This window comes from Molossus molossus, unplaced genomic scaffold (genome assembly GCF_014108415.1).
Source record: "Molossus molossus isolate mMolMol1 unplaced genomic scaffold, mMolMol1.p scaffold_m16_p_12, whole genome shotgun sequence".
NCBI classification, from domain to species: Eukaryota; Metazoa; Chordata; class Mammalia; order Chiroptera; family Molossidae; genus Molossus; species Molossus molossus.
The window spans coordinates 32,346,784-32,358,331 of NW_023425347.1; the positions used below are offsets into that span (position 1 = coordinate 32,346,784).

Here is an 11,548-nt window from a genome sequence, read left to right on the forward strand (position 1 = left end):
CGGTCCAGAGACACCCGGGGTTCGGTTTCCGCTAAGGGCACCTACCTCGGTTGCAGTTTGTCCCTGGCCCGGTTGGGGTTGTGTGGGAGGCGGCCACTCGATGTGTCGCTTTCATGTTGATGTTTCTCTCTGTCTCTCTTCCTCTCTCTCTCTCCCACTCTATCTAAAACAAAAATGGAAAAAATGTCCTCAGGTGAGAATTAAAAAAAAACAACTTCATAATATTATAGCAGACTCTGTATCAGGTAAGTACACAAACAAACAATATTTTATTGATATATGTAGTCAGAACTCTTTGGTTGCATGAAACAAAACCCCAGTGTTTGCCTAAGGAAACAAATGAATCTTTTGACTCACACAGCTAAATCATGAGGAGGGCAGAATAAAGCTGGGCTGAGGAAAGACTAAATCCAGAGGCTCAAGCACCATCAGCATTGTCCATCTCCTCCAGGGAGGCACTGGTGGCTCTAGGCTCGCCCTCAGAGTGCCACAAGCAGAAAGGAGCAAGTGTGTGTGAATCTCTGTAGCCCCACTTTGGGAAATCCCGGAAGGAGTTGTGATGTTTGAACTTGGATCATGTGCCAATCTCTTGGACCAATCACTGGGGCCAGGGAGTCAGTCATGTGAGAAGGTGGCCATCCCCTTTAGACCACAGGGTTAGAAAACAGGAAAGAGGGGTTGTGCCCCCAAAGAAGGGGATGACACCAATGTGGACACCAGGAGAACTACCAGCAGTCTTCCCAGTCCTAGTGTGCCAAAGGGTCATATCTGAAGCAGGGGCCAGGTTTTAAAGTCAGCCTGAAGGTGCAACATCACATATCTCCAAATCATCCTTAACAATTTTCTAAAATGGGTACACAGACCTAATTCTTAGTCATAGTAAGGACTGAAAAACACTGGGCTTGATTAAAGGAAAGAACAAAATAAAGGTCTACAAGCTGATGTTTGGGCATTCAAATGAGGTTTTTTTTTTGTATTGATTTTATTTTACACTAGGTGGTGGGCACAAAGCAATCCTCCTTTAATAAAGTTGACAATTAGCTTCACTCTGAATATTTTTAATGCCGCACATTTTTAAAAAAGTATTCTTACAAATTGTTCTCCCATCCAAATATACAATAGCTTGGAAAACAACGTTTAGAAAACAAAAACCAATATAAAAAGACAGATTAAAACATACAGGTTTTATATGGCTCCGATTTTACAGTTTTCTTACTGCATCATCAATGTCAGAAATCTGTTCCTTCAGCTGGCTCCATCTCTCAGGATTTAAAGAAATACCCTTTCCTCCTGGTTTCTTTTCACCTTCCGGATCCATTCAACATTCTCTAATATCAATTAGGACTTTTCCTTGAAAGTCCCGAGGGCTGACATACCTCATCTCCCCAATCTGAAGCATGTCATCAGCTCTGTGGCTGCTGCTCTGCTTAGAAGATGGCAGGGCTCTTGAAGTTTCACGAGTTCTCTGCTTCTTTACAGGTGTTTCCAAACGAGCTTGCTTTTTCCTCTTTAACATTTTGTCAACTTCACTGTCAGAATCGCTGCCAGAAGAGCTTGAAGAAACAAGTTCCTTTGATTTCGGTGCTGCTCAGCTTCTGCTGCCGAACAGCCCTGTGCTTCTCCATAGCGACTGACCCAAATGAGCTTGCTTTTAGGACAGTATTCACAGCCCTTCCCAAGGAGAGGCGATACAGGCAAAATTCTGAAATTGTCCCTCTTTAACCACAGGGTACAATCCATTTAAAAAAAATATATATGAGCCCTGACCGGTTTGGCTCAGCAGTTGGCCTGCGGACCACAGAGTCCTGGGTTCGGTTCCCGCTAGGTGCACGTACCAAAAAAAGAATTAAAAAAATATGAAACTTGTATTACCTTAGTGCCTATCAATAAAATCACTTGTGACAACAGCGATGTGAAGGTATATAGGGTCTGATCATAGAAAGTATTCAGTAAATGTCTGCTAGATTTAAACCCAAACCTTCCTTGAAAGTAAAAAAGAAGTTTTTTGCTTGGGTTGGCATTTCATGTTGCGGCCCCTCCAAACAGCAACCGTTTCCTACTAACACGGGCTTGGTCTCCTGACCAGCGGTGGAATCACATGGCACAGAAGTTTCTTACAGCATGGGTTCTGTGACAGAAGAGGCAACTAGAGGAGTATGAAATGCACCAGGGTGGTTTGAGGCGCCTGGATTCTCTGTGAAAATTAGCCACGAAACGTAGGCAAATCTTTTTAGTTCTTTGGGCCTCAATTTCCTCATTGGCAAAACTCAGATGCCAATATCTCCCTACCATTGGAAGGGGAGTAAATTAGATGAAAGGGGGGAGGAGGTGGGAAGAGATTAACCAAAGAATTTATATGCATATGCATAACCCATGGACACAGACAATAGTGTGGTGAAGACCTGGTGGGGGACAGGAGTGGGGTGGAGAGGGGACAATGGGGGGAAATAGAAGGGAAATCTGTAATACTGTCAACAATAAAGATAAAATAAATGAATAAATAAATTAGATAGCATATAGCTACTAGTATCAAGCATTGAAATAATGGCATTTCTTTCCTTTCTGGGAAAGGATTACATTGTGCCAGACCTCAGGTCAGCAATACCCAGAGAGTCTAGAACGCCCACTGACACATCTGGCGTGAAATGGTTAATGCAACAACTGACTCAAAAAGAGAAAGGTGGGATGCAGTTCTTCACTGCCCTTTTCTTAGACAAGCAGAGTGAGCTTCTTCCTGCTTCCATCAAGTTGTCGAATAATGAGTTTCAAATATATTGAATTGTGCCTACTGAGAAAAAGAGATAATTTTTTAAAAATTGGATTTATGTTTGTACATATGATATGATGCTGGTGAAGATATATGGAAAGCATGTGCTTTTAAAAAGCATTCTGGCCCTGGCTGGTTTGGCTCAGCGGTAGAGCGTCGGCCTGTGTCCAGAGAGACCCGGGTTCGGTTCCCGCTAAGGGCACGTACCTCGGTTGCAGTTTGTCCCCGGCCCTGGTTGGGTCGTGCTGGTGGCAGCCACTCGATATGTCCCTTTTACGTCAATGTTTCTCTCTCTCTCTCCCTCCCCACTCTATCTGAACAAAAAATGGAAAAATGTCCTCGGGTGAGGATTAAAAAAAAAAAAAGCATTCTGGCCCTGGCCGGTTTGGCTCAGCGGTTGGAGCATCAGCCTGTGGACCAGAGAGTCCTGAATTCGGTTTCCGCTAGGGGCACGTACCAAAAAAAAAAAAAAAAAGCATTCTGAACACATTGCTGACTATTACATATATTCATTTATTCATTCGTTTATACTTTAACACTTATTCTAGAAATAATTTTTTAATGTTTCACTGTTGGTAGCTGAATTTCTTCCTTTCACAACACTGGCATTATGAGCCTCTTTAACCTTTCCTCGTTGATTGCTCTAAAATAGTTTACTATTGTCCATTATAGTGTAGCTAATGTATTTATGTTTAATTCATGCTATGATTATGAGCACCCCTTCTGGCCCACAGAAACCCAGATGTAGCTCAAATATTCATAACACATGGCCCTTGGAAGATACCTGGCCTGGAGATCTAAGCCAACATGGGAATAATTTGATGTAATTCAATCTTTTGGAAACAATGTCTAGTATAATTGCCTTAATATTATATTACTAATTAGTTAATTTGGATAGAAATAATTTTTTTGATAAGTGTAAATGAGAATCCTGTACTGATGTTACAGAAGAGATTAGGTAATTCTTTTCATTTTAATGGCCTTTCAGGACTCCAGGTCAATTGTTGGTGAAATACAGTGCTGCTGCCCAGTAATTTGACACTCAGGCTTAATGAGTTTCTTGGGGAAATTATTGCAAGATGGCATAAACCTAAGCACCAACCCCCACTTTTTTTTTTATCCTCACCCGAGGATATTTTTCCATTTTTTCTACAGATAAAGCGGGAGGGAGAGAGAGGAAGAGAGAGAGAGAGAGAAACATCGACGTGAAGGGACACATCGAGTGGCTGCCACCCGCGCGACCAACCAGGGCTGGGGACAAACTGCAACCGAAGTACGTGCCCTTGGCGGGAACCGAACCCGGGTCTCTCCGGACCGCAGGCCGACGCTCTAACCGCTGAGCCAAACTGGCCAGGGCCCAACCCCCACTTTTAAAAACATATATCATGCCCTGGCCAGTTTGGTTCAGCGGTTAGAGCGTCAACCTGTGGTCCAGAGAGACCCGGGTTCGGTTTCCGCTAAGGGCATGTACCTCGGTTGCAGTTTGTCCCTGGCCCTGGTTGGGCCCTGTGGGAGGCAGCCACTCGATGTGTCCCTTTCATATTGATGTTTCTCTCTCTCTCTTCCTCTCTCTCCTTCCCACTCTATCTGAACAAAAAATGGAAAAATATCCTTGGGTTAGGATAAAAAAGAATAATAAAAAAATAAAAACATATATCATGTGATATTTATTTTCTTGGGCCATGTATTCCCTGTCATTGTACTTCATCTCTGAGGTACACATTCTCCGGAACAAATAAAACATTCACAATTATTATATATGTTAAAGCCCCTACACGCTGGAGTTAAATTCCAGCATGGGTCTCCAAACTGTACTAAAAACATATCATGATGTTAACTTACTGTATTTTCAGTTTTTTGAGGAACCTCCTTACTGTTTTCTGTAGTGGCTGAACCAAATAACAACCCCGCCCAATAGTGCACAAGAGATCCCTTTTCTCCACATTCTCACCAACACTTATTGTCTCTTATTTTTCTTTTCTTTTTAACTTAATTTTTCAATTGCAGTTTATATTTAGTATTATTTTGTATTAGTTTCAGATGTACAGCATAGTGGTTACAGACAATCATATACTTTACAAAGTGATTCTCCCAATATTTCACGTACCCACCGGCACCATCCATAGTTGTTACAATATTATGGACTATGTTTCCTATGCTGTATTTTACATCCCCATGACTATTTTGTAACTATCAATTTGCACTTCTTAGTTATGCTTAAGTTTAATTCATTTTGAGGTGTAAAACAAGAGTCCAGTTTCATTTTTCTGCATGTGTTATCCAGTTTTCTCAACACTATTTGTTGAAGAGTCTATTCTTGATCCATTAAGTGTTCTTGACTCCCTTGTCAAATATTAGTAGGCCATATATGCAGGAATTTATTTCTGGGCTCTCTATTCTGTTCCATCAGTCTATGAATCCATTTTCATACCAGTACAATACTGTTTTAATCACTAGAGCTTTGTAGTATACAGAGTAGGGGTGGGGCAAAAGTAGGTTTACAGTTGTTCATATGGGAAATAATATAATAATTAATAAATAATACAAGAATAATCTCTGTGTTTTGCATACTCACAACTGTAAACCTCCTTTTGCCCCACCTTGTAGTTTGCAATCAGGAATCGTGATACCCCTGACTTTCTCAATATTTGGCTGTTCGGGGTGTTTCGTGGTTCCATACAAATTTTAGGATTGATTTCTCCATGTAAAAAATACCATTGGAATTTTGATAGGAATTGTTTTGAATCTATAGACAGCTTTGAGTAGTATGGCTATTTTAACAATATAAATTGTTTTGATGCATGAACATGGGATATATTTCCATTTGTTATGTCTTCTGCAATTTCTGTTGCCAAAGTTTCTTTTATCAATTTCTTTCTATAATCTTCATTCTATAGACCTTTTACTTCCTCAGTTAAATTTTTCCTAAGTATTTTATTGTTTTTAATGCCATTGTGAATGAGATAGTTTTCTTTATTTCTTTTTCAGATGTTTCATAGTTTAGGCCCAGCCCAGTTCTGAAAGCCATGCTCTCCGCATTATGCCAGACTACAGTACACATAATCACGACTGTGCCTAATCACACCCTTCTTCATCCGATCAGAGCTGTGGGAAACTCCTGTAGTTCTTTTATTTATTTATTTATTTATCCTCATCCAAGGACATTTTTTCATTTTTTATTCAGATAGCGTGGGGGAGAGAGAGAGAGGAAGAGAGAGAGAAACATCGAAGTGAAAGGGACTCATCGAGTGGTTGCCACCAGCACGACCCAACCAGGGCCGGGGACAAACTGCAACCGAGCTACGTGCCCTTAGCAGGAACTGAACCCGGGTCTCTCTGGACCGCAGGCCGACGCTCTAACCGCTGAGCCAAACCGGCCAGGCTCCTGTAGTTCTTTGTACTTGTCAAAGAAAATTGCCTTTTTAAACTACAAACATCACAACTGTCCCCTTCATTTTTATTTTTTCTTTCTTTCCTTTCATAGCAGAATATTAAGGATTTATCAAAAAGATAGAAGAAAGAATTGCTGCATTTTAAAAATACATATACATCGCATCTTATTAAGAAAATGTTTACACCCTTCTTACAATACAACGAATTTTGTAGTGATTTAGCAAGTTATCCTCTACAAAAATTGATAGAATAGTCAAGCAAAAACAATACAGTTTAAAAGTACGTCAAATCAACCACCATCTGCAAGCTACCTACCACCAGCATAAGGAGGAGACGACAGGCCACTGCAAGCCACTCCAGCGCCGCAGCCACCATGTTGGCAGGTACCAACCGCAGGCGTCCCCAGATGTTTCCCAAATTGCTACATATTAAAAAAAAATTTTTTTTCTTTATTGATTTTGGAGAGAGAGGAAGGGAGAGAGAGGAAGGGAGAGAGAGAGAGAAACATTGATGAAAGAACATTGATTGGCCACTTCCTGCATGCCCCCCACTGGGGATCAGGCCCACAACCTGGTCATGTGCCCTGACCGGGAATCGAACCAGCAACCTCTTGGTACAGGGTCGACACTCAACCATTGAGCCACACTGGCTGGGCATAAATTGCTACTTTTTTTTTATTCTTACCCGAGGACATTTTTCTATTTTTTGTTCAGATAGAGTGGGAGGAAGAGAGAGAGAGAAACATTGATGTGAAAAGGACACATTGAGCAGTTGCCACCCACACGACCAACCAGGGCCAGGGACAAACTGTAACCGAGGTACGTGCCCTTAGCGGAAACTGAACCCAGGTCTCCCTGGACCGCAGGCTGACGCTCTAACCGCTGAGCCAAACCGGCCAGGGCAAATGGCTACATTTTTTTTTTTCTTTATTGATTTTAGAGAGAGAGGAAGGGAGAGGAGAGAGAGATAGAAACATTGATAAGAGAGAACATCGATTGGCTGCCTCCTGCGTGCCCTGCACTGAAGATCAGGCCTACAACCCGGGCATGTGTCCTGACCGGGAATCGAACCTGTGACCTCTTGATGCATGGGTTGATGCTCATCTAGTGAGCCACACCGGCTGGACAAATTGCTACATTTTTAAAAACTCAAATATCCATGACCTACTAAGCCCTAAATGAGGAAAATAAAATCAATGTGTTGAATTTTCTCATGAACTAAATGCATTAGTTTTTTAAAGGACTAGCTTTTATTTAAAGATTTTTTTTCTATTTATCTGATATTAAAATATTTTTCTTTTATGAAATGGTGGTGACAGTAACTGGTAATTTCTTTTTTCTTTTTTTTTTTTTTTTAATCCTCACCCGAGGACATTTTTCCATTTTTTGTTCAGGTAGAGTGGGAGGGAGAGAGAGGAACAGAGAGAGAGAGAGAGAAACATCGATGTGAAAGTAACACATCGAGTGGCTGCCACCCGCACGACCGACCAGGGCCGGGGACAAACTGCAACTGAGGTATGTGCCCTTAGCGGGAACCGAACCCGGGTCTCTCTGGACCACTGGCCGACACTCTAACTGCTGAGCCAAACTGGCCAGGGCTAATTTCTTTTTAATGTCCTGTCTTGCCAACCATATTTTTGCCTTGCCCCACCCCCCAGCTTCTCATCTCTCCCCATAATTTAACTGCTCTGGAAACTGCTATCTTAACATATGTTTTTTTTTTCCTTATTGTTGATACATTTGCCTATTTCCCCCCTAGATTCTCCTCTTTTTCTTGTTCCTATTTATAAAACTTGCTCAAATATAATAAAATCTTTAAGTGTCTTTGTAAACACAACCGTAGCCCGAACAGGCAAGAATTTTACAAACAGGGAGGCGTTGACAATACAACCGCTCTTTAAAAATATTTTCTCTTTAAAGAGTGAAAATGCTGCCTGCTGAGGTATCTCACACCAAACATGATTCCGAATTACACCCAGTCAGGATTATGAAAGCCAAACTGATGCCATTAATGCGTTAGCTATCTCTCTTACGGAAAGTGACTTTCCAATACCAGAAGCGTGTGAACAAAACTGAAACAAAATTATTCTTGTACCTTATGCAAAGGCTTTTAAGAAAAAAGAAAAAAATTTGTCTGATTTATTTAGTAAGCTGCTTGAAAGAAGAAACATAGGTGCAGGCATTCATTCCTATAGTGTAATTTTAGAACCAAAAAGAGCTTCCATCCCCCCAAGTTATCTCCCTGTCAACCTATAACAAAACACAGCTCAGGGAAACTTCCAACAGCAAGACTCCCAGCTGGGTTTGCCTTTGTAGAGCTGACTTTCTTCTGACATTATCCAGGGGGCCCAGGTTTCCTGCCCCTGGGCTCACAGCCTTTCTCCCTGCTCTTCTCTTGCACCCTCCTCCCCGGCTATGGCAACCTCCCCCATCAGACCTGTATAGACTATTTATGGTGCAATGACAGAAAACTCAGGGTCGCAAAATAGATACAAACTTGGTAACTACTCCAAGACTGAATCGTTTAAGTCTTGATTCATGTCCCACCTAACACCCCCATCTTTTCCCCAGAGTCAAGCTGTTTCAGTCATTTCCAGCCCCCATTCCTAGTGGACTCGGGCTTCCTCTGCCAGGCCCAGCAGAGTCCACTGGGAAAGCAATCTTGTCGTTTATGTCCCAGCTTCTTTGCCCTCAACTCTACCCAACCCGAGTGTAGGCCATTTCAACCTGGTTTCCTACACCAGTGATACGCTGGAGCTAGTTCAGGCTGTCTCGAGAGAGCTGACTATACAATTTTCAGGAATTTTGCACACCAGGTATTAAAACACTTATTGAAAATTAAAGTGTATAAACTTACAATCAAGAAAATTATATTTAGTCCTGGCCGGTTTGGCTCAGTGCTTGGAGCATCGGCCCACAGACCGTAGAATCCTGGTTCGGTTCCTGCTAAGGGCACGTACCTTAGTTGCGGTTTATCCCCAGCCCTGGTTGGGGTCGTGTGGGTGGCAACCATTCGATGTGTCTGTCTCATGTCGATGTTTTGCTCTCCCTCTTCCTCCCTCTCTCCCTCCTGCTCTATCTGAAGATAAATGCAGAAATGTCCTCGGGTGAGGATTAAAAAAAAATTATATTTAAAAAGGTAGTAAATAATCAAAACTCATCACTTCTTAATTACTTTACTCCATTTTACTATTTTCTATGTGCTTAAGGTTCTTTAAGTCTATTATGTTTGTATGGAGGGAAAACTACGTATCAGTGTGCTACTCGGCATCTCTTCCAAAGACAGAGTTCAGGGACATCACACTGGTAGCTTGCAGTCTGTCTTGATGGGAGTACTTCCACTTCTGCCTCAAATCAAGGTCCCTCCCACTGCACCCTCCACAGCAGTTTGGAAGCACTTACCAGCACATCATTGTGCAACATGACGGGAAAACCGGCTATTCCCTCCACAGTGCCTGAAGAAAACCACAGAGCCTTACATGTTGGTACCAGTATAAATTCAGAGTGATCAGTTGCAGCTGGGCCTTCTGCACTGCCCGGCAATCTTACTGTGTTTCTCTGGTAAGTTTTCTCCTCCACGCTCCAGATGCCTTCTTTTTCTGACCTTGTCCACATCCCTCCAACGTCTAACCCTCCCGCTCCTTCCTCCTTACTCTCAGAAAACAACTTAAATTCCTACGCAGAGAGACAGATGCCATCCAAGGAGCACTGCCTCTACTTCCTGGCTCCAAATCAAAAGTGAACCTGTGGGCCGGCCAGTGTAGCTCAATTGGTTGAGTGTTGTCCCGTGCACCAAGTTGTCGTGCAATTCCTGGTCAGGGCGCATGCCGGGTTTCGGGCTCAGTGCCTGGTGTAGGAAGAGCAGGAGGCAGCCAATCGATGTTTCTCTCTCATTGGTGTTTCTAGCTCTCTCTCCCTCTTCTTTCCTTTCTATCTAAAAATCAATAAAAACATATTTTTTTAAAAAGTGAAGCTGTGTCTGCACTCTGCCTTTCCCTGTTACAATGAAACAGGTGTCCCTCCCTCTAAGGCTTACCTTTCCACCTGGGCTCTGGCCTTAGGCTCTTCTGCCTCTTCAGGAGCTCCCCTCTCCCATTACACCCCATCTTCCGTACCTTGTACTTTTCCCTCTCTGTTGTCTCCACCCCATCCAGTATTTTAACTTCTGCAGTTCTCTCCTATCTAACCTCCCCAATCTCATGTCCTCCTAGATCTCCTGCCTTATCTCTTCCCTTCCCTTCAGAGCCAGACCTGAAAACATTTGTCCAGACTCCTCTGGTCTATTTCCTTTTCTCCCTCTGTCCTCAACCTGTTGCAAACTGGTTTCCCACCCAGGTCACTGAAATGCTGTTGCTAAGGCCACTGAAATGCTGTTGCTAAGGCCACCAATAGCCTCCAAGTTACTAAGTCCAATAGCAAGTTCTCGGTTTTGATTTTACTTGACTTCTCTACAACATTTGAACCGGTTTGACCCTCTACAATACTTTGATTACTCCCTCTTTGAAATTCCTTCTTCCCTTGGCCTCTAGGACATTGTCCTCCACTGTCTTTCCTTATAATCTATGGCCACTATTTCTCAATCTTCTTTACAGTTTCCTTTCTTCTTTTGGGGAGGACAAGGGAAAAAAAAATCTAGAAAACCAAATTTCCTTAATAAAGTTGGCCCTAATTTTTCTATAATTGCTCTTCTCCTTACTGTGCTTATCAGCAGCAGCAAACCAACCACCAGCCCTTCCACACACAAACTTGATAGGAGGAGGGGAAAAAATCCTAAAATGTGTCCATATTATGAGAAAGTAGTGGAAGGAAGCAAGGCAGGTAACTAACGTTTATTGCCATTTATTGTTAAATGTCAGGCATTATGTTAGACATATTTATATATTTTATTCTATTCACTCTCCATGATTATACTGTAGGGTATTATCAACTTTATTGTATAGATGATGAAATTATCTAAACAATTCATAACCGCCAAGTTAGTAAGTAACAGAGGTGGAATTGAAGTCTAATTCTTCTGACTCCTAGGACAGTGCTCTATCCAAAGTTAGCATATCTGATTTGCTCTTGGTTTAGAGATTCTGTGGAAAATAAACACTTCTTTCCAGTGTGCTAGCTTTGGGGAGAAATGTCCTACAGTAGTTCAGAAGGAATGGGTTGGTAGCCGGACTTGATGGCCTCCAGGCAAGATTTATCAGCACAGCAATAACTCACAAAGGACTCCACAGGTGAGGTATGGTTTTCAGCCCTGCAGGAGGAGACACTATTCTTGCCAGAGCACCCAGAAACAAGTAGTGTCTAGGGGACAGACTTAAAAGACTGGTACATAAAGTAGAATGCCAATTTATATAACTACCAAATTCTAGTCTTCACTCACTAATATTTCTGAGCC

General features: G+C 42.2%; 1 pseudogene; it reads right to left on the reverse strand.

Moving 5' to 3' along the window:
• Nucleotides 1-1,201: 1,201 nt before the first annotated feature.
• Nucleotides 1,202-10,265, reverse strand: LOC118626724 (annotated as a pseudogene).
• Between the last annotated feature and the right edge of the window lie 1,283 nt (nucleotides 10,266-11,548).